General features: G+C 41.3%; 1 pseudogene across 1 annotated transcript; it reads right to left on the reverse strand.

Annotated features, from left to right (window-relative positions):
• Positions 1-2113: 2113 nt before the first annotated feature.
• LOC144454146 (uncharacterized) lies at positions 2114-22542 on the reverse strand (annotated as a pseudogene). Its single transcript, XR_013484392.1, has 6 exons — positions 22212-22542; positions 21133-21221; positions 12371-12497; positions 10939-11034; positions 4138-4937; positions 2114-2269 (listed from the first exon to the last, which is right to left on the reverse strand). The product of XR_013484392.1 is annotated as an uncharacterized LOC144454146 (transcript).

The raw sequence follows: 22542 nt of genomic DNA on the forward strand, positions 1-22542 counted from the left end.
CGCACTCTCCAAATCTGGGCATAGGTGGCTCATGACCATTGCAGTCAAGTCTATTAAATTATCTGCATCACTATTGTTCATGATGCTTGCCTGCTTGGGATGGGGCAACTTTCTAGGGATTTTCACAATATGCCACCTCCCATCTCTCACGTACAGGGGCAAATCCCCGGTCTCCTGCAAGGGTCCCCTTGCTAAGCTCTTAGAATCCCTGGTACTAACCCATGGAGAGGTTTGGTGAGCCAGTTTCTGGGCACAGGCAGTGGAGTTGACCTTCCTCGGCCACCATTGTCAGAGTTGGAGCAAATATCCTCCAGTTATACACTACTTGGTCCAAAAAATTATTTAGTTGGCTCCAGAACCTAGGTTGCATGCAAAATTGACATGGAAAGGATGTCTCATTCTTTCCCTGGTGTCAGGAAAGACAACCTATATTTCTTCCCTTTCAATGGCTGTTTCCTTAGTACTTGGATCTCAGAAATGTCTCAACTTCCTCATAAACTTCACTGGCATCCTAAAGCAGAAGGAAAAAGGAAATGTATCCAGGCAAAAAGCAATGTCATCTGTTGGGGACAGTTGGGAACAGGTCACTTTGGTTAACCCTAAAATTACTTTTGTTTCTGTTCAGTCATTTTCAGTAATGCCCAACTCTCTGTGACCCCATTTGGAGCTGCTTCTTATTTTGGCAAGAGGTCCAGTCCTACCTGGGACACAGAGAGAGGACATTCCTGCTTGGCCACATTCAGCTGCAGATTTTTCTATGTCAGACACAAAGCATGAATGTCTCTGTACTCATGAAGATCACAACTTTAAACACATATCAACCAATCATACAAGAAACACATGTCAATCACTTAAGACTTTGATGGCTTAAATCAGACTCAAAGTCCAGAGTGGGGGAGCTTTACACACCGAGAGCCCCACTAAGGATATAAGTAGTATTTCTACTGGTCTTCAAGGGCCAGAATGATCTCTGGATCTAAACTCATCTGGTTATTGGTACTCTGGACTCAAGATAACAAATAACAGAATATTGGATGGGTTTATAAGTAAATAAGTTTTGAGGGTTAAATTCCTAGATTTCCTCCATCTTCCAGGTGAAAAAGCCTAAGCACAGAACAGGCTAGCAGATATAGACATGCAGAGAAATGTGCTGGATTAGAGACAATGTGAAGTCTGTGTGAAAGATCAATCATATCCCCTCTTTACAACAAACATAAGTGAATGTCACTTCTTTGGGGTTTTATTAGCTTCCACAAATTTGTTTTGTTCATGTGCTTGGACATTGCATATTTCTGTCTTCTAATTCTGTTGACTTCGTGTATTCCCAAGGAGCCGCAGTGTTGACCCAGTCTCCGGCCTCCTTGTCCACATCTTCAGTGGGGAGAGAGAGAGAGAGAGGAATATATATAGCGAGAGAGAGTCAACACATCACAACCACTCAGAGTCTAATGGATAGGGATGGTGATACCTAATGGAGCCACCAAGTGCCTCATGTACTGAGCTTCCAGGCCACAATATGGAGGTCAAATCTGGGCTAAGACAATACAAGGGACCCTGGACAAGTCACTTAAGGTCTGCTGGCCTCAGTAAAATGGGAATAATAACAGCACCCACCTCACAGGATGTGAGGGACAAAGGAGAGCCTGTTTGTACAAACACTTGGCACAGAGCCTGGCAGAGATTAAGAACTGTGTGATTGCTTCTTTCCTTCCCCTTTCCTGATTCTCTCACCTGCTAGGGGCTCTCTGTTCCACCCAGTCCCATCTCCTGTTGAAATAACCTTCTCTCTCCTTTTCAAATACATCTACTCTGAGACCATTTCATGGAAGCAAAGTGCTTCCACTCCAGGGACTGGCTATGAGATGGTATGTAGGACACACAGATCCTGAGAATGTTGCAGGGACCATTTCAGTTATAAGTAAAACCTAGGAAAACACCATTACTAGGTGAATGGGTCCTGTCACATTCACTACATGAGGTAACTGGTTGTCCTGAGCACTGAAAAAGCAAGCATTATGTCCATCTTGGTCTCCATTTCCCCAATCCAGACATATCTCATAAGGGAGAAAATATAGGCCTACAGGTATATTCCATTCCATGCCTGTCTCTGCCTTCACTTGGAAGATGGATATGGGTCAGTCTGTGTGCCCAAAGGGAGACCACGGAGGTGAAGGAGACTGACTGAGAGGTAGAAGGCTGAGTCATTCACTTCTGGCTGATCATTCTTCTCCTGAAGGATGGCCATGGCACTGTCTCCAGTATCTTCTTTCTCCAATGAAAGAATGAATGAATGAATGTGTGAATGGGACAGTGAATGACCGGTGACAGTGGCAAAAAGGTTCAAATGACAAACAGAAGTCTGTATTTCATCCCAGAGGCAGTAGGGAGCTACTGAATCTTACTGAGTGGCAGAAGTATATGGTCAGGGTAGTATCTGGAGAATATCACTTTTAGCATTTAGCCATGTTGACCATCCTCTCCTCTTTGGTTTTTGAATTACTGCTATAACCTTAATCCTGTCCTGTCTCCCATGCAGGCACTCTGAAGCCAAGAAGCCAATGAGAAGACCTTGGGAGAGGAGCCTATTCTTTTTCCTTTCTGGTGAAAAGGACACCCTTGGGACCCCTGAGAGCATGAAGGAAAATGTCTATATAGTCTTGATTCTTCAGCAAAGGGATATGTCACTGGAGCTTCATTTATAAGTTAACCCTTATGACACACACACAGAGTCAGCACATCAGAGAAATAATGACCCCAAAATGGCTATGCACCACCATCTTTGTCATGCCTGAGTTGCTTATTCTGGGGCTAAGAAATATACATACACACAGTCAAGCAAGAGGGCTGGATCCTCCAATGAGGTTTGCCTCCTAGCTCCAAGCACTAACAAAACAGAAACTAAGACTTGCATTATTGCCACTTCATCTTTAGCCCTCTCCAGCTGACAAGGAAAATGCCTGTAAATAGTGCTTTGTAGGATGTGCTCAGGCTTTTTAAAACAAATTTGACCTTGGTCATTCTTACCTAAAACTGGAAGAAGGGTTTTCCAACATTTGTGCCCTGGGAGGGAGGGGCCACAAAAGGCATTCTTCTAAATCACTATTGACTAAAGAAATACAAATCAAAACAGTTCTGAGGCACCACACCACACCTATCAGATTGGCCAATATGACAAAACAGGAAAATGATAAATGTTGGAGAAGATGAGGGAAAATTGGAACACTAATGCATTGTTGGTGGAGTTGTGAAATGATCCAAACATTTTGGAGAGCAATTTGGAATTATGCCCTAAGGGCTATAAAAATTGACCCAGCAATAACACTTCTAGGGCTACATCCCAAAGAGATCAAACAAATGGGAAAAGGACCCACATGTACAAAAATATTTACAGCAGCTCTTTTTGTGGTGGCAAAGAATTAGAAATTGAGAGGATGCCTATCAACTAAGGAACAAATGAAGAAGCTGGGGCATATGAATGCAATGGAACACTATTCTGCAATAAGAAATGATGAACAGGCAGACTCCAGAAAAACCAGGAAAGACTTGTATAGTCTGATGCTGAGTGAAATGAGCAGAACCAGGAGAAGGTTGTACACAGTAACAGCCACATTCAAAGAAAGGACTATGGAGTTTGAATGCAGATGGAAGCATACTATTCGTAATTTTTTTCCTTTTGTTCTGTTTTGTTTCCTCTTTCTGGTGGTTCCTCCTATTGGTTCTAATTCTTACTTACAACATCATGAATGTGAAAATATGTTTAATAAGAATGTATATGTATAGCCTACATCAGATTGCATGCCATCTTCTTGAAGGGAGGTGGGAAGGAGGAGAAAAATTTAAAACTCAAAAGCTTATGGAAGTGATTGTTGATAATTCAAAATAATTTAATTTAAAAAAAAGAATAATTCCACCTCACATTATAATATTCAGTCTCAATTTTTAATCAATCAGAGTTAAGTTATGCCACTTGGTAACACCCACTTCTCTAAGGGCATATAAGTGTTGATATGCCTCTATGATTCATCTTTGGTTTACAAGAGATAGCTAAAATGATTATGCACAAATTATGTCTCTTGGTCTAGTCTTTCATCAGATTTGTATATTAAGGGGAGGGTGCACATAAAAAAGTTTTATCACATTAGGTTTCTCTTAAGTATGGACTCTCTGATGTAGACTAAGTTGGGAGTTCAGTCTGAAAGCCTTTCCACATTGATTACATTCATAAAGTTTCTCCCCAGTGTGGATTCTCTGATGTACACAACGAACAGAGGTACTTCTAAAAGCCTTTCCACATTCATTGCATTCATAAGGTTTCTGCCCAGTGTGGACTCGCTGATGTGCAGCAAGAAATGAGCTCTGTGTGAAAGCCTCTCCACATTGATAATGTTTCTCTCCAGCTTGAATTCTCTAGTATAGAGCAAGTTGGGAATTTAGTCTCAAAGCCTTTCCACATTGATTACATTCATAAGGTTTCTCTCCAGTGTGGATTCTCTGATTTACAGCAAGTTCAGAGATACTTCTAAAAGCTTTTCTACATTGATTACATTCATGTGGTTTCTTCCCAGTGCAGATGCTCTGATGTACAGCATTATAGGAGCTGCAACTCCAAGCCTTTCCATACTCATTACATTCATGAGGTTTCCTGTCACCGTGAATACTGTGATGAACAATAAAGAATGAGTGTTCACTGAAAGTTTCATCACATTCAGGACACTCATGTGGTTTCTCTCCAGTATGAAGCTTTAGGTGGTAAATAAGGGATAACTGTTGACTCAAGTCTTTCCCACAATGGTGACTATCATAAGGTTGCTCCCCTGTGTGGAATCTGTGCAACACAGCACACATTTGTCTCCCAGTGAAGCTTTCCTGGTGAGTCTCTTTCACAGAAATGCTTAGCTTTTCAGTAGTCTCTTTCATTTCAGGTCTAATCTCTCCTTCTGCAAGAAACAAACAATAAAACGCATATACAGAGACACATGTACACCCATTTATAATCATAATCCCTTCCCTCCATTGCGACAAAGTAAACTAACTGATCTATATCCTACTTCCCCAGGCTAAGAGAACAGTCTGCAAAGTTAAATGGACAGAATCAGTCATTTCAAAATGCCACTAGGTCACATATGCAGGACAATTTGACTTACAAAGAGCTTCACACACAATCACATTGGATCCTCAAACACCTGTGACACGGGCAGACCCAGGGCTTTCTTATTACATCCTAAAGTCAGGCCATGAGCTCAAAATGGCTGAGTGACCTGACCAACATCTCTGCAGTTGAGACCAGAACTCCAACCTTGCAAGTGGCCATGTTCTGCCCACAGAGCTAAGCAGCCTTTCTCCATTACACCTACTTTTTTGTTTAAGGAAAAAATATTTTATTATTGGATGTTGACATGTTCTCTCCCTCTCTTTTGGTCTTCCTATTCCCTGAGCCACAACAATATTGAGATTAGGTCAATTAATATCCCTACAATGAGGCTTTAAATTCAAGGGAAAAGAAGAGTCAATTACTGTGGCAAACTTCACTGTGGCCTTATTTTAAGAAATTGCCACAGCGACCACCAACCTTAAGCAACCACCACTGTGATCAGTCAGAGGACTCAGACGATAGTGAGCTTTTATTGCCAATAAAATATTTTTAAAACATGTACTTTTTTAGACATAATAGCATTGCACATGTCACAGAAAACAGTCTGGTGTGAACATAACTTTGATACAGTTCCACTTCCTGGAGCCAAGATGGCAGAGTAAAAAGGTAGTCACTCTCACCCTCCCCTATCAACCTCTGAAAACCCAGAAAATAACACCAAAGAAAAAAAACCCTGGAACAGCTTAACTAGGAGAAAGATGGTGAACAGCAGTGCAGCAGTCCAGCAACTGGATCGCGCAGTGTCTCAGCAAAAATAAGGGAAGCAGCAATACAAAGGGCCCCAGGCAGATAAGCACCCTGCAGCATTCACTTGAAAGGAGCTGAAGAAAGCAACCTAGAGTCTTCCTAAGTCCCAGCCTTGCTAATTCCAACCCAACACCAGGTAAGCTGTCAGAACCCTACAGCCTCCAACTGTAAACCATGAGGAGATCCTGAAGCCCAGGTGGTAGAACAAGCAAACACCAAGACCTGGACCTCCGAGTGCCTCAGCGAGGGCAAGGGAACCAGTGGAAACCAGCTCAGAAAACCACCAGGTACCTCGGCACTCTACCGCAAAGGAATCTCCCGGTGCATTAGCAGAAATGAGGGAGGCAGCATTGCAAAGGGCCCCAGGCAGATACACACCCTGCAGCACCATCTAAAAGGAGCTGACGAAAGCTAAAGGAAAGGAAAAGCAGACAACCTAGAATTGCCTGAAAGTTCCAGCCTTGCTGAATCCAGCCCAACAAGATGTAAGCTGCCAGAACCCTACAGCCTCCAATTGCCATCATAAGAGGCCCCAGCCTACAAAGCCAGTGACCAAGACCTAGGCTCCCAACACGAGAACCTTGGGTCAGTGCCCTCTGTTCCCCAGCAGGAAAGCTCAATCTCTGGAAAGGCCAGGGAATAAAGAAACCATGAGTCAAAAGAAATGTACCATAGATTCATATTATGAGAAGAGTGAAGATCAAGACAGAAATTCTGAAGAGGACAACATTGTCAACAAACCTGCATCTGCAACATCAAAAGGGAATATGAACTGGTCTGAAGCCCAAAAAGCCTTCTTAGAAGAGCTCAAGAAGGATTTTAAAGTCTAATGAGAGAGGTAGAAGAGTCCTTAAAAAATACAATTGGCCAATTGGAAAAAAAATACACTGAAGAAACAATCCCTTAAAAAACAATTGGCCAATTGAAGAAGGAAGTACAAAAACTAACAGAAGAAAACAATCTGTTAAAAACTAGAATTGGACAAATGGAAACTAATGTCTCTATGAGAGAGCAAGAATCAGTCAAACAGAAACAAAAAAATGAAAAAATAGATGAAAAATAAAATACCTCATCAGTAAAACAACCAACCTGGAAAATGATCCAGGAGAGACAATTTAAAAATTGGACATGATAAAAAAAAAGAGCCTGGACAGTATCTTTCAGGAAATCATAAAGGAAAACTGCCTGAAGTCCTAGAACCAGAAGGTAAAATAACCATAGAAAGAATACACCGCTCACCACCTGAAAGAGATCCCAAATTGACAATGCCAAGGAATATAATAGCAAAATTCCAAAATTACCAGATGAAAGAGAAGGTTGCAAGCAGCCAGAAAGAAACAATTTAAATATCATGGAACCACAGTCAGGATTACACAGGACCTTGCAGCTTCTACATTAAAAGACCACAGGGCATGGAACATGATATTCCATAAGGCAAAGGAGCTTGGATTGCAGCCAAGGATCAACTACCCTAAAAATGAGCATGATTTTTCAAGGGAGGAGATGGATATTCAACAAAATAGGGGACTTCCAAACCCACCTGATAAAAAGACCAGAGCTGAACAAAATATTTGATCTTCAAGTACAAGATTCAAGAAAGACATAAAAAGGTAAATGGGACAGAAAGATACAATATGTTGTTAATAAGGCAGACTGTTTACATCCTACAAGGGAAGATGACACTTGCAACTTTGAGAACTGTATTGTTATTACACCATGTTAAAGGATATACATAAAGGGTGGATATTAGTTGACTTTGATGTAATGATAAAAAAAAAATCTAATCAAGTCAGTTAAATGGATCCAAGTAAGTGGATTAGTCTGATCTTAGAAAATGTACTGAGAAAGCAGGAGGCAGACAAGGGTAAATTACATTACAGGAAAAGACAGAAAATCCTATTACAGCAGAGGGAAAGAAGGGAGGGGGTGAGCATTATATGAACCTTACTGTCATCAGATTTGGCCCAAGAAGGGAATAACATAATCAGTTAGGTATAGAAATCTAACTTGCCCTATAGGCAGTGGGAGGGAAAGGAGGTAAGAAAAGGGAGAGGGGATAGAAGGGTAGGAAGAAGCAGTAAGGTTAAAGGGGAAGATAAATCAAAACAAATTAATAAAATAAAAAAAGTAAAATAAAAAACATAACTTTGAATACACTGAGAAACCTAAAATTCAGGAGATTCACTCGATTGAACTATTCACTTTGCTGCAGAGCTCTGGAACTGAACCTGCATGTATTTCTGAGGTGTGCCTGAAATTTTTCTCATTCTTGTTTTGATTTTGACTTTTTCCTCCCTTATTCTACTCTCCTTAAACCATTACTAACCCCACTCCATGAGTTTGCTTATATACCACTGAACTAGATGTCTTTTCATTCACAAACACTCTCCTTGCCCTGAATCAGCTGAGACCAAGGATCCTGATCTGTTGCTTTTTCTCAAACCATCTCCATGTTTCTATGGTACCTAACAAGACCCACAGTGAAGATCATAGAGACTTCTTTTCAGGCTCCTGAGCATCTCATACTATGGGAGACTTGGGAGTTTCTACTTCCCACTTTCCCAAACTGAGAATGGCTAGCAACTAAATGAATCAGGCCAACAATTCTCCAAGAATGGGCCAAAGATTGAGCCTTAGAGATCAGGGGAGGAACACAGGTTGATGATTTATGTAAAGCACAGCCTTGGATTAATTCTAAATAATACCTTTGCTTTTTCTTACATGCTGCTGAATAGAGAGAGAGAAAATCATAAAATCAAGCTGTCTGGATCCATGCAAACTTAGGGTACATCATTTCAGTGTGGACCTCACTGTAGCAAGGCTATCCTTTTTCATCTCCCTAATTGACACTCTTGGGGTAATTAGGTTGTGCAGTAGACAGAGTACTGGTTAGAAAGACTCAAGTTCAAATCTAGCCTCAGACACCTACTAGATGTGTGACCCTGGGCAAGTAACTTAGGCCTGCTGGCCTCAGTTTCATCTATAAAATAAGCCTGAAAAGGAAACGGCAAATCACTCTAGTTTCTTTGCTGAGAAAACCCCAAATCAGATCATAAAGATTCAGAAATGCCTAAATTACTGAAAATGACACAAGTGACTCCCTATGTCATTCACCACAACAGCTTTTCCAATTCTTTTCATTCTTTCCCAACTGTCCCTTATTTCTCACTTCCACTGTCCATCCCCCAATCACTTTCTCAGCAGAGAAATTTGCCTTCTAATTTTCACTGAAAAAAGTGAATACTTATCAAGAGCTACCTTATCTTCCTCATCTCCAATAAATCAAGCGCCTTTTTTTCCCTTTTTGATACCACAATCAGATTAAATGGTCCTCTTTCTGTTAGCTAAAAGAAACTCCTTGCCATGTGTAAATCATCCCATTCCAGGACATTGTCTTTCTCAGCATGTAGCCTCTCCAACACCCCTTTTCTCACTACTTTCCAGTCTTTTCCACACTAATGACTCCTTCCCAACCGCCACAAATACAAACATTTCTCTCTAATCCTCAAAACATAAGTCACTTGATCCTTTCAAACCAAGAGATATTTCTTCCATTTCTTGGCTAAATAGCTGGTGATGCCAATTTACAACTGCTGTCTGCAACTCCTTTCCTCTACTTTCTCTGAACTCTAGCCCCCAATGTCATTTTTCGACTGAAATTCCCTCTGCAAAATTACCAAAAATCTCAAAGTTGCTAATCCACTGGCCATATCTTCATCCTCATCCTTCTTGCCTTCTCTGCAGCCTTTGACAGTCAATCAATCCTCTCTCTCTCTTCTCTCTTTCACTCTCTCTCTCTCTCTCTCTCTCTTTCTCTCTCTCTCTCTCTCTCACACACACACACACACACACACATACACACACTTTCAGTGACACTCCTCTCACTGTTCCCCAAACCAAACTCATTCTCTTTCCCCCAACCCTCCCATCTTCCTATTTTCCTAATGCTCTCCAAGGCATCCTCCCAACAGTGTAGGCTTACAAATGAGATTCCATACACTCCTCACTGACTCATACACACTCCTGATGCAAGGTCCTGTGATTCCACCTTAGTAACATCTCTCCCACACACCCCTTCTCTCCCAACACTGCCACTGTCTTGGTCCAGGCCCCAAACACCTCACAGCTCAGTTTTTCCAAGAACCTACTCCTTGCTCCAGCTGCCTCCAGTCTCTCCCCAGTCCAGTCATGCCTCCACCCACTGATCAAAGTTCATCTTCCTAAAGTCCTTCACTGACCATGGCCTCATGTACTCAACAACCTCCTGTGGCTCCCTGGGAAAAGATCAAATATAAAATCCTCTCTTGGCCTTTTACTCACCTACCCCTCCAACTCTTCTAATTTTCTTTCACCTTATATTCCATCCAAAGGTGTTATAACCCAGTGGTCTGGGCCTCTCTTAGGAGTCCAATGAACAGGACAATCTAATGATTTTGTGGGATTTTGAATGACATCCCCATGCCTCAAAGGCTTGCCCTGGCTTCCCTTAAGCCCCAGCTACAGCCCACTGGCCACAATAGGCCTTTCTGGTCCTCCTTCACTCTCTTAATGAGCTCCAATTTAGCCTGACCATAACAAGTTTGTACAGTGCTCTTGGTGTGTGGTCTACTCCATTCGTTTGAGCTCCAGGAGAGCGGGGAATGTTCCTTGCATCTCTTTAAATCCCTGGTGCTTAACAGAAGGTATGGCACATAGCAGGCACTCAATAAATGTTCATCAACTTGCAGAAACTCTAAGAAAGAGCCCATATTGGAAAGCCTAACCCCTTTTTGCATTTCCAAACAATGATTATTTTTAGGATCGTAGATTTATCACTGGGAGAGAGCTTAATTGCCATGGCATCCAACTTCCTCATTTTACAGAAGGGGAAACAGACTCAGTGGGGTTCAGTGATTTGTCCAGGGACACCCTTCTAAAAGTATCTGAAAAAGAATTCCAAGTCAGGTGTTCCTGCCTCCAAATCTAGCACTTCTTTTACCACAATACCTAGAAGCCTCTTGTAATCACAGCTCTCCTATACCTGCTTTCACCTCACTCACCTGGGCAGCAGCTCCTCAGGCCTTCTTGCTCCAGCATCCATGGTGCTTCCCTTTCCTCAAAATTAGAAATCAAATATTCTCTGGGAACAGGAAGCCCTGAGCATGGGGGGAAAGTGATGAACACACTGAAAAACTTGGTTAGTTTTTCTAGTTTAGTTTTTTATTTAGTTCTCTTTACAGAAAACAGTGTACATACAAAGCTACTTCCCTTGAGAATTACTCCATCATGTTCACACATAATAGGATTGTTCTCCCATTAATGCTTGTAATCAAGGAGTACAAAATAGGATATGCCAGATCAGCCTTGAGCTCCAGCAAAAGGGACCTTGATGAACAGATTTTGCCCTGTCCCCTACCTACTGCTCATGCAGGGAGTCATTGCCTCTTCTGGTAAGATTCTCCTGCCAGGGAACTCAATGTACCTTAGTTAGTCTGATTCCTGGGCAGTCTGTTATTTCTGCCATTGACAGGGGCATGCAAGCAAAAAGCACAGCATGAGTCCCACAAGTCCTTAAGCATGGTTTCCATGGCATTTATTTTGGGAACTTTGGGGAGAGAGGGGGGAGAAGATCATGGAGCCAATTTGCAATCAGAAAATTTGATCTTGGGGCACCTTTGTCCTAGGAGGATGGACTCCCTGCATGGTTTCCACTATCCAGAAATTAGAGGCAGTGGAGTAGTACAGTGGACACAGCCCTAGACCTACAGTTAGGAATACCAGGGATTAATTCTAGCTTCAGACATTTTCTAGTGTGTGCCTCTGGAAAAGTCACTTAACCTGTTTCCTTTAGTTTTCTCAAATGTCAAATGGGGATAACCCCAACACCTAATAACATAATATTGTAAAGAAAGCACTTAGCACAACAGCTGGCGAATAGCAGGTGAATAGAAATGCTTATTCCTTTCCCACCATCTGTGCTGGAATGTGGAGCTGATGTAAAAGAAAATGAAGGACAAATGTGTTACATTAGGCACAACTAGGAGCTGTGAGGTACAAACTGATGCTTCCCAAAATGAATATCCTAAGTGATTGGGCCATCCCAAAGAGGAAAGGGTTGCAAGGAAAAGCCACCTGAGCACTTTTCAGAGATGTGGCAGACAAAATTCATGTCCAGGGAGAAGTTGGACTAAATAATCCATGGGATTGGTTCTACATCTGAGAAGCTTCAACTCTGATCTGACTTTGACCTCAACCTACCTAGAACTGGCAGAGAGAGATTCAGAAGAAACAAGGAAACCTTCATGTTATCTTCACACAATGTACTGACCTTTTACAGGAAAACCAGGGAGCAGGAGGTCCTTTTCTCTTGGACACAGGAGACCAGCACTTTTCCCTTTCTACTAATTGATAACTGATCCAAAGCCAGCACACTCAGGAATTAAGATATTCCCTTCATAGCAGGCTCAGAGCCGCCAGAGGAAATGTCCTTACCCAGGGAGAGAAGGTTCTGGGCATTCTCCAGCATGACCTCCTTCTACAACTCCTTCTGAGGATGGTCTAAGAGGACCCACTCCTCTGCGGTGAAGTCCACAGCCACATCCTGGAATGTCATCAACTCCTAAACCATCAAATGTCACAAGATTGAGAGGTGAAAGACTCCAGAATTCAAGCAATCTAACCCTCATTAAGTGAGAGGAGGAAACTGAAGCATAGAAAGGGGATTTACCCAAAAGTCATATCCTTGCTGAGTATCAGAGTCAATACTAAAAACCATCATCATGAAGAGCTCAATGAAATATGGAGAAAAGTATTTGATGTGATCAGCTGGAATAAAGTTGAGAAATGTTTTACTGTGGAATGTGTCTGTCTGTGGAATCTGGGACGAAGTGTGTGTTTTGTCTGTGAGGTAGAAGGATCTCTGCAGGAGAAAGAGATAAGCTGTTGTGAAATTTCTTCCTTATCAGAACTGATAAAAAGCATTATCTTATGAAGAGAATTCTGTGAAAAGTTTGTGAGAAGCTGGCAAGTATAGTGTATAAGTGAGAAAGGGGGGATTCATGTTTCATTGTAGAAAAGAGAGGAAAGAGGCAGCTAGGTGATGCAGTGGACAGAGTGCTGGCCCTGGAGTCAGGACAACCTGAGTTCAAATCTGGCCTCAGACACATAACACTCACTACTTAGACTCTGGGCAAGTCACTTAACTCCAATTGCCTCATATATATAAAAAAATGAAAAGAGAGCAAAGAAAAAGAAGATCTAGTTCATTTCCTGAGAGGCTGAAACAGTCTTATCTAGATAAAACATGAAAAGGATTCCTAAGATGTGCTAATCACAATCTGGACTGAGCTGATGAATCAGAGACTTTCCAGAGAAGTGAAGTAGAGTTATCTGTCATTACACTGAATGCTTGAGGCCACCCTGGTTATGATGTGTCACGGCTAAAACATCTTATGCCTTTACTTTATGACTGCTTTCATTCATCAATAACATAGATTTCTTTATTACAATATATACTTACATAGTTGGTAATTTTTGTTGTTCTTTGTGCTCCAAGATGACAAAAATGACACAACTATGTCAGAGTCAAAGTACAGTGTGTCTGACCACGGATGACCTAAGAGAACCTAGAAGACTCTACCACACATTGGGGACAAACAGTCCATGTGAATATTTGGGGTGAAGATGGCTCTAAATTTGTACATCTCACCATTCTTTTGAACTACTGCAATTCTGCTTTGTAAGCACAGCACAGTACATTCTTTGATGTGAGCTGGCCATGTTGGGTGGTCCTTTGCCAGTGTCTCCCGTGTCTCACAACTGATTACAAAATTCCTCAGAGATGCCTTGGGAATGTCCTTGTATCACTTCTTCTGAACACCTTGTGAGCACCTTCTTTGAATAAGTTCTCCACAGAATAGTCTTTTAGGGAAACATACTTTTGGCACTTGAACAACATGGCCAGTCATCAGAGTTGTGCTCTCTGCAGTAGAAGGTGAAGGCTTGGCAATCTAACTTGAGAAAAGACCTCAGCATCCAGCAGGTGACCTTCAGAATCTTCCTAATACAATTCAAATGGAAGTGATTTAGTTCCTGGAATGGTGCTGCTATACTGTCTAGCTTTCTCAGGCACACAACAATGAGGTCAGCAGAATAGCTCTATAGACCTTCAGTTGGGTATGCAGCCTAAAACCTCTTCTCTCCCACACTTTCCTTGGGAGCCTCTCAAACACTGAGCTCTATCTGGCAAAGCAAGGAGTCAACTGTTAAAATTACTTATCTGAAGTAGAACATAATCTGATGTACAAAATTTGCTAGTAAACAATGATTTAATTGTAACAATTGACAGGTTATCTCTAAGTAAAATCAGCTAATTCCTCAGTAATTTGTGACATACATGTGATTTACAGAGCTTATTTTTCTAACAGAAGAAGAAAAAAATCACAGTCTTAGGACACACATTTTGAACGTAATTCAACTGGACAAGGCAGGTCATCTGAATACTTACTCCTCCCACGTTTTCTTGACCCAGATTCATTCTCTCTTTATCAACCTGTCTAAGTGAGAATAACCCAAAAGTCCTTGCTCTGCAGCTGATGAGTTTTCCAACCAAAAGTATTACTTTAAAGGAGCTCATAGTTTGCAGAAAGATTGGAAAAGAGGAACTTGTGGTTTGTACTAAGCAGTCACACCCCATCCTCCAGCTACCAGAAAGATATTTGGTAAAGAAAGACTTGAACAAAAGAAAAAGAACATAAGAAAGAAGGTGAAAAATAGCATCTTTCAGTCTGTATGGAAACAGTATCAGTTCTCTCTCTGGAAGCACAGAGTATGCTTCATCATTAGTTCTCTGGGATTTTCTTGGATCTTTACATTGCTGAGAGTACCTAAGTCATTCCCAGTTCTTCACTGAACAATATTGTTGTTACTGTGTGTAGTGTCCTCTCACTTCTGTTCACTTCATTTTCTGTCAATTCATGTAACTCTTTCCAGGTTTTTCTGAAATCATCCTCCTTGTCATTTCTTATACCACAATACATGATAATCATGTACCACAGATTGTTTAGCCATTCTCCAATTGATGGAGTATCCACCACCTTATCTTGCCAGGTGACCTTCAGAATCTTCCTAGTACAATTCAAATGGAAGTGATTCAGTTTCCTGGCATGGTGCTGCTATACTGTCCAGCTTTCGCAGGCACACAGCAATGAGGTCAGCACAATAACTCTGTAGACCTTCAGTCTTATGCAGGCTAAAACCTCTTCTCTCCCTTACTTTCCTTGGGAGCCTCTCAAACACTGAGCCCTCTCTGGCAAAGTAAGGAGTCAACTGTTAAAATTAGTTCTCTGAAGTAGAACATAATCTGATGTACAAAATTTTCTAGTAGACAATGATTTAATTGCAACAGTTGAAAGGTTATCTCTAAGTAAGGTCAACTAATTCCTCACCAGAGGTGGACTCCATGCACAGCCTTCGTTGTGTCCCGGGGTAGGATGCTCCCCGTTGCCTCCCTGACCAGACCTTTTGGCCATTCTCCAGTCTCCATGGTCTTTTAGGTGTTTGAGCTTACCTGGTCAGTGAGTGTGTATCCTTTCTTTTCTTATTCCTACTTTCCTTTATGTTGATTATTACTTATTGCATTGAATGTTCTTCTTATCTTTATCGCTCATGTGGTTTTTCATCATTAATAATCATTGCAAATAAATGTGATTTGTTAAGTTTATCCTGAGTATGTGTCATTATATCTTGAGATCCAAACCTAAATTGAATCTGAGCAGTACGTAATCCTTTCAATTACATTTGGCGTCACAAACAGGATCTTGAGGTATAATGCTGTTTCTTAGGAAAGTTAGGGAAAATGGAAATAAGGAAACTTACATAGAAGACTGGGAAAATCCCCCATATTCCTCATTAGCTAAAGAATGTGTAAAAAGCATGGACCTTGTGATGAATTGGAAAGTCAGCTCAGCCAAGCAGAGCCATTAGCTGGGGTACAGTGTTCAGAAACAATACAGAAAAAGTTGCTTGTGTGAAGGAGCTAGCAGAATTACAAAGCAAGCTATCTAGGCTCCAGTGCCAGAACTTTATTTTGGGAGAGCAAGTAAGGAATTATCAGGCAGTAGCAGAAAAAGCTGTCATCTGAATTGTGCAGTATAAATATTGTAAAAGAAAAGGGAAAATTAATAAGAAAAAGATGTGTGCAGTACTTGCAATTGCCACAGCCGACTGGGACCCAGATAGATGGGACAGAGACATCTGAGGTGAGTCTGAAGGAGAAGAGGAGTCCTTAGATGAGAAAGCTTGGGAGGAAGACGAACAAAAATATCCTGATGTGAGTACACAAGTCAGACCAATCACTCGTAGGAAGGAGGAAGATCAGGGAGGAAATAGTGTTTAAAACTAACACTGAGGATTTTACTTGGCAAGAAATAACTGATATTCTGAATAGATTCACTCAGAAGGCTGGTGAGCCTCTGATTTCATGGATGGTTAGGATCAGTGATGCAGGAGCTGGGGAATTTGGGTAGATAACAATGATTGTCTCAAGTTTGTAGGGATCAGTATTAATTCATTTGTGCAACAGGCAATAAGAGAACATAGCCTGTCAGGGATATTTGTACATGTGTAGATACATAATCTGGAGTTTTGTGGCATGTCCGTATAAAAATGCAATTCAGAAAAGTACCATACAGACTTTAGATATCATTGAATTATATTATGACACTCCTACCCAAATTCAAAGTGATAATGGAACCATTTTAAAGGAAAAGGTAATAAATTCATATTGTATGTTTATAATTTTTTTGGAGTTTTGAAGCAGTTAAATAATAGACCCCTAAAAGAAGGATTAACCCCTCTAAATTGAATGATGACAGCTAATTTACAAATTAGGGCCCAGAGGCCGATTGATATTAAAGTGGCGGGTAATAAATCCACATTCTCATGCATCATTCTGTGAAACTGCAGGCTCTGCCTGATATGACTTACATACTCCAATGCCCTTAGATTTGCTTGCAGGCAAAATGTGTACAGTTGCTGCAGGAAATGGTATACAAATCCCTTCTGGATATTTTGGCCATATTTTATCTAGTTCTAGTTTAGCATTAAAAGGTATACATATTCTTGGAGGAGTTATTGACTCTGACTATGCTGGAGAAATTAACATCATTATGCAAAATTTGGGGCTGGAAGCTGTGGTATGTTCTATGGATTTAAGAATTGTTCAGACTCAGATTCTTATACTCTAGCCAGTAGTTACTACTAAAACAATTTAGCTCTTGTTGGTTATTGTTTTAATGTGTAACCTAGCCAAAAAGCTTGTCTGGGTTATGTATGGCTTACTGAGAATTTGCAAGTGTATAGACTCTCTAATGATTGGCTTTTTACACCAGGACAAATTTAAGTTTGAGATGTAAATCCTGGAAAAGATTTTCCTAAGCTGTGATTAGTAAAACTTGCTGTTTGAGGTAAAAGCTCAGAAGATTTTATTTTGAGTCGTCTACTGGGTCATAATCCATTGATAATCAATAATCCACCATCTGAGGAAAATGCCACAAGCTACTCAAGAGAAGGTGATACTGGTGGGAAGTGAGAACTGGGAAAAGCTAAGAGGACAATTTTAGCCTCAGTCTAAGATGGGATACTCCTGGCTCAGTTTCTCCATTATGTTCCCTTGAAAGGGAATGTTGCCTACCTGGCTATTACTGAGTCTGGCTATGAGGTGGATTTGCTACTGCATGGTTGGAAAACTGAATTATCTGAATCCAAACAGAGCTAAGGATGTTTTATCCTCCCCAAAGTTGGGCCCTGCAGTTTTTTCTGTCAGATTTATGTCTTCCAGACTATGGGCCATTCACCTACTGTTGGTAGCAAACGGTGAGTACCAGCCAATGTCCCCACATTGTTCCCTGGATGCAGCCTGTGCTCAATTCCAGTCAACCTCCTCTTTGGGGCACCCTTGAGTCAGGGACACCTCTATGTCCCTTGCCAGCAGGAAGCACTTTCAGAAGCTGACGTATTTAATTGACTAATAAAACAGAAAAGGAAAAATAACAAATATTGGAGGGAAGTAGGAAAACTGGAACAATAATGCACTGTTGTTGGATTTGTGAACTGATCCAACCATTCTGGGGACCAATTTGGAATTATACTCAAAGGGCTATAAAACTGTGCATACCCTTTGACCTAGCAATAGCATTATGAAGTCAATATCCACAAAAGACTTTAAAAAACTTATTGGGCTTTTTCCCTCCCCCTCCTCCTTTACAGAACTGCATAACATTCAAGCAGTCTGTTGTGAAGAACTTGATTTGCCTTCAGTAGTGTTTATTAAAAAAAAACAACTCTAATATCAAATCTCTTATATCCAATGTATGCGAACAGCTTAAAATATGTAGTATCTAAATGCATTTAAGTCTTATTGGATATTGAAAGCAAAACTAAAGCAAAAATCGGTATTTGACCATGCAAGACTGCCAATGACAACAAAGACAACATGAATCAGCATCTCCTACACTGGCTGGATTGGATAGCTCTTCAAATTACCGCAAAATGTGTACAGACAACTTTGTCTGATATCTTCAAATGAGCATAAAAGGCCCTCTAACCTATGCAGGTTTAAAGTTATGCATACAGAAATGCTAGCGTATTTTGCTCACTCCATATGTAACAGATGCCCTTGCATTGTGCTGCATCCTCTGCTTTTTTTGTGGGACCATTCCATTCAGGAACAAAGAGCACCATGATTCCAATCCATGTGTATTTATTTACTAATCCTTTCCTGAGGTTTGTGTACATTGGATATTGTGGTGTTTTAGATCACTGAGTGTACAGAAGACAGAATACAAACAAAATACTGCTGTTCAGTTTTCAGTGTAAAATTTAAAATTACTCAAATTTAAAATAAATCACTGGACTGTGAAAAAAAAATTATTCTATACATTATGCCTAATGTGAAAATATGTTAGATATGAACATATAAGTAGAGCCTCTATCAGACTGCATGTCATCTTGGGGAGGGTGGAGGAGAGGGAAGGGAAGAAAATTTAAAACTCAAAATCTTATGGAAGTCAATGTTGAAAATTAAAAATAAATAAACTAATTTTTAAAAGATTTTAAAAAAGAGAAAAGGATCTATGTAATAGTTCTTTTGGCGGTGGCAAAGAATTGGAAATTGAGGAGAAGCCCATTAATCGGGGAATGTCGTTACAAGTTGTAGTTTATGATTACAACAAAATACCATAATGTTATAAGAAATGACAAGCATGATGGTTTCAGAAACACCCAGAAAAACTTCCATGAATTCATGCAGAGTGAAGTGAGCAGAACCAGGAGAATACTGCTCAAAGTAACAGCAATACTATATGACGAACAGTGAATAACTTAGCTATCCTCAGCAATACCATGATCTAAGACAATCTCAAAAAATTCATGATGAAAAATGCAATCCCTCTCCATAGAAAAAACTAATTCACTCAGAATACAAACCTAAAAAGTATACTATTTTTCACTTTCTTTCTTCATGGTTCAAGTTTTCTTTCACAAAATGACCAATATGGAAATGCTTTACATGATTACTTATGTATAACCTGTTTCTGATTCCTTACCATACACAGGAGGGGTAAGAGGAAGGAGGCAGGTAGAGAATTGTGACCTCAAATTTTAGGAATAAAAAATTTTTTTTATATGGAATTGAGGAAAAATGGGGAAAAATGGAATATTATTTTTTTAAAAAGCCTAATGGTCAATAGCACATAGGTGGCACAGTACATAGAGCTCCAGGCCTGGAGTCAGGAAGATCCAAGTTATAATTTAGCCTCAAACATTTACTAGCAATGTGAACCTGGGCAAGGCACTTAAGCATATTTACCTCAGTTCCTCTTCAGTAAAATGAGCTGGAGAAAGAAATGGCAAACCATTCTAGTTCTCTACCAAGAAAATGCCAATGAGTGTCACAAAGAGTCAGACAAGACTGAAGCAATTGAAGAACAGCAAACAGCCTTTCCCCAATAGATAAACGGTCAAAGGATAAGAACAAAAAATTCTGAAAAGAACTGCCAAGTATTCCCAAGCACATGAAAAAAGCCTCCAAACCCCTAATAAGAGAAACATACACACCAAAACCCTGAAGTTTCATCTCATATTCTGCAAAATTTGCAAAAATGACAAGTAGCACCAGTCAATGTTGGAGGAGTTGTGGGAAGATGGGCACATTAATACTATACTGATGGAGCTATAAAATGGTAGGAGATCATGAAGATCTGAGTTCAAATCCAGCCTCAAACAATTATTAGTTAGGTGACCCTGGCTGGTAAGTCACTGAACTTCTGCATGCCTCAGTTTCCAGAACTGTCAAATGAAGATAATCAGAACACCTACTATATAGGTTGTTGTGAAGATGGTCAAAAGTGAATTTTCAAGAGAAAGTAAGTCATTACATTATGTCTTTGCCTTTGACCTTGATGCCTCATTGATAGGAACTGAGTGTCTTCTTCAGTACCCCCTCTTTCCCCCATCAGAAAAGAAAATTGCCAGAATTTTGAATAGTTCCCCAAACTCAGCCCTTTCCTATATCCTCTCCAACAAGGGAAGTACTAGGTCCTTAAATGCTAATCAATTAACAGCTAAAGAAGGTACCCTTTTCTTTTGCCTGGTCCAAATAACTCTGGTAAGGGTCTTTGAACATGTGAATGTGAACCTGATGCTGATTCACCTATTTTCTTGAGTTGCCATATTTTCCTGAAAACACTGGACCAGAGGATACAGGGGGCCAGGAACATCCCCAGCCCCAGATCACAGTATTTGCTCCTTTCAACCCTCACTACCCTGTCAGTGTGCCCTTGAGAGTCAAACCAGCTACCAAGACATGAGTGTGCACCAGACATTTCAACTGTTTGTTCCAAGGAGCAAAAAGACAAGACCCCTACAGAGCAGAATGGAATGACTGAAGTGATCTTCCCTGCATCTCAGGGACCATGAGGGAAAATTTAACAACCACAAAAAGGACACAGGTAGGGAAGCAGTTAGGGGGGTTGGAGGGTGGTTAGTGCTTGTGATGCCAAAGTGCCACAAATCAATTCAAAGTACAGAAGGAGAGAACAGGGTGGTGTTGTTACTACTGTTTTCAATTTCCCACCTATTTTTGTAAACAAACAATCCATAGATAGGGGATTGCCAGCCTCACAGACCATCCTCTTTGTCTGTGGAAATGGCCTCTTTCTTGATGTTGGTAAAGTCTGCAGACAGAGTGCACTCACCTGGGGTAGGGGTCTGCAGCTCCCAGGGGCCATTCCCTCTGTCTCCTGGCTCTTTGCTTGGGTCAGGCTTTGGTCTTCAGCAGAGTGAGCTGGGGAGGGAGAAGGATCCCAGGGCAGGAGGCCAGCCTACAGGAATTCACAGGGGTTGAAGCCCTGACCTCAGGGCAGAGACTGCAACTGACAGGTAGGGCCAGGCTTGAAAAAGATGGCCACACCCTCTCCAACTCCTTCTCTTCTGTCCCCTTCCTTTCCCCCATTCTCCTTCAGAGAACCAAGAGGCAGAAGAGGCTTGGAATCCCAGATGGGATGAGACCAGTCAGAACCTCAATGGCTCCTGAATCAGGGTGCTCCCTCTGATGGGGTATGGGACCTGGACCCCAAAAGAGCAACCCAGCTCCAGAACTTTCCCACCTATCCCCACCTAGATACTCAATAGTCCTGTCAAGTGTTCTTCCATTGTGGCCCCTTCCTGGTCTCTTACCTCTGGATCATCCCAGGCTACTTCCCACCCCTTAATCCATCTAGACCCTTTCTCTGTTACCTCTACATCACCCCAAACTATTTACCACCCCTAGATCCCATCCCAAATCTTGCCACACTCTTTTACCCTATAAAAAAGTCAGTCTTGCCCCTACAAAATGCATACATTCTTAAAATCTTACCCATTCCTATTGGTGACACAATAAACTTTGTCTGTGTCAAAGAAGGCTTGAGTGGTCAAATTCTTTTGAAATAGATCCATACCTTTTACCCTTCCATTTCAGGGTTCACTCAAGCTTTTCAGATATCTTTCACTCAAAACCGGATTCCTGAGTCCGTGTAGATGAGGTTTGAATTACGGGGAAAGGTGACCCAATCTTAAATCTGGGGACTGTGATCCCACACTTATGGGAAGTGATTGGGAGTCTGGAAAACAGTTACTAGTGAGAATCTTGTCCACCAGCCAGCCTAGGGAGGGAGGACTGCTCCAGGTGGATCTGGAGGGCACTCACCACATGGTCAGAGGACAAGGATGAGACCCAATAATATGAACAGCCAGCAGAAACCAGCAGGTCTGTGAGGGGCTGGCTCAGACCTACCTCGGAACTGCCCCCACAGAGCTGGTGTCCAGAAGGCACAGATCTCAGGTCCAAGTGAAGGCCGTGTGATCTCAGCGCTAAGGGAAGGCAGAGAGATCTCAATTTCGAGGAAAGAAGGCAAAGATGGCAGTAACAGAGAAAGCAGAAACAGTTAAGCTGCAAGGGAAGAAGGCAGAACAATCTCAGGACAAACGTTCCTGTTTTCAGCCAGCCCACTCTGGGACGGTCCTCCTACCCTCTACCCAATCTCTGAGGCCCCCAGGAAGGGCTGTTTCTTCCAATCACACACAGGGCCAAGTACTAGGGACCCTTTTGCCTCTCCTCCACAAGC

The sequence above is a fragment of the Phascolarctos cinereus genome, unplaced genomic scaffold (assembly GCF_003287225.1).
Source record: "Phascolarctos cinereus isolate Bilbo 61053 unplaced genomic scaffold, phaCin_HiC Scaffold_2;HRSCAF=192, whole genome shotgun sequence".
Classification (NCBI taxonomy): Eukaryota; Metazoa; Chordata; class Mammalia; order Diprotodontia; family Phascolarctidae; genus Phascolarctos; species Phascolarctos cinereus.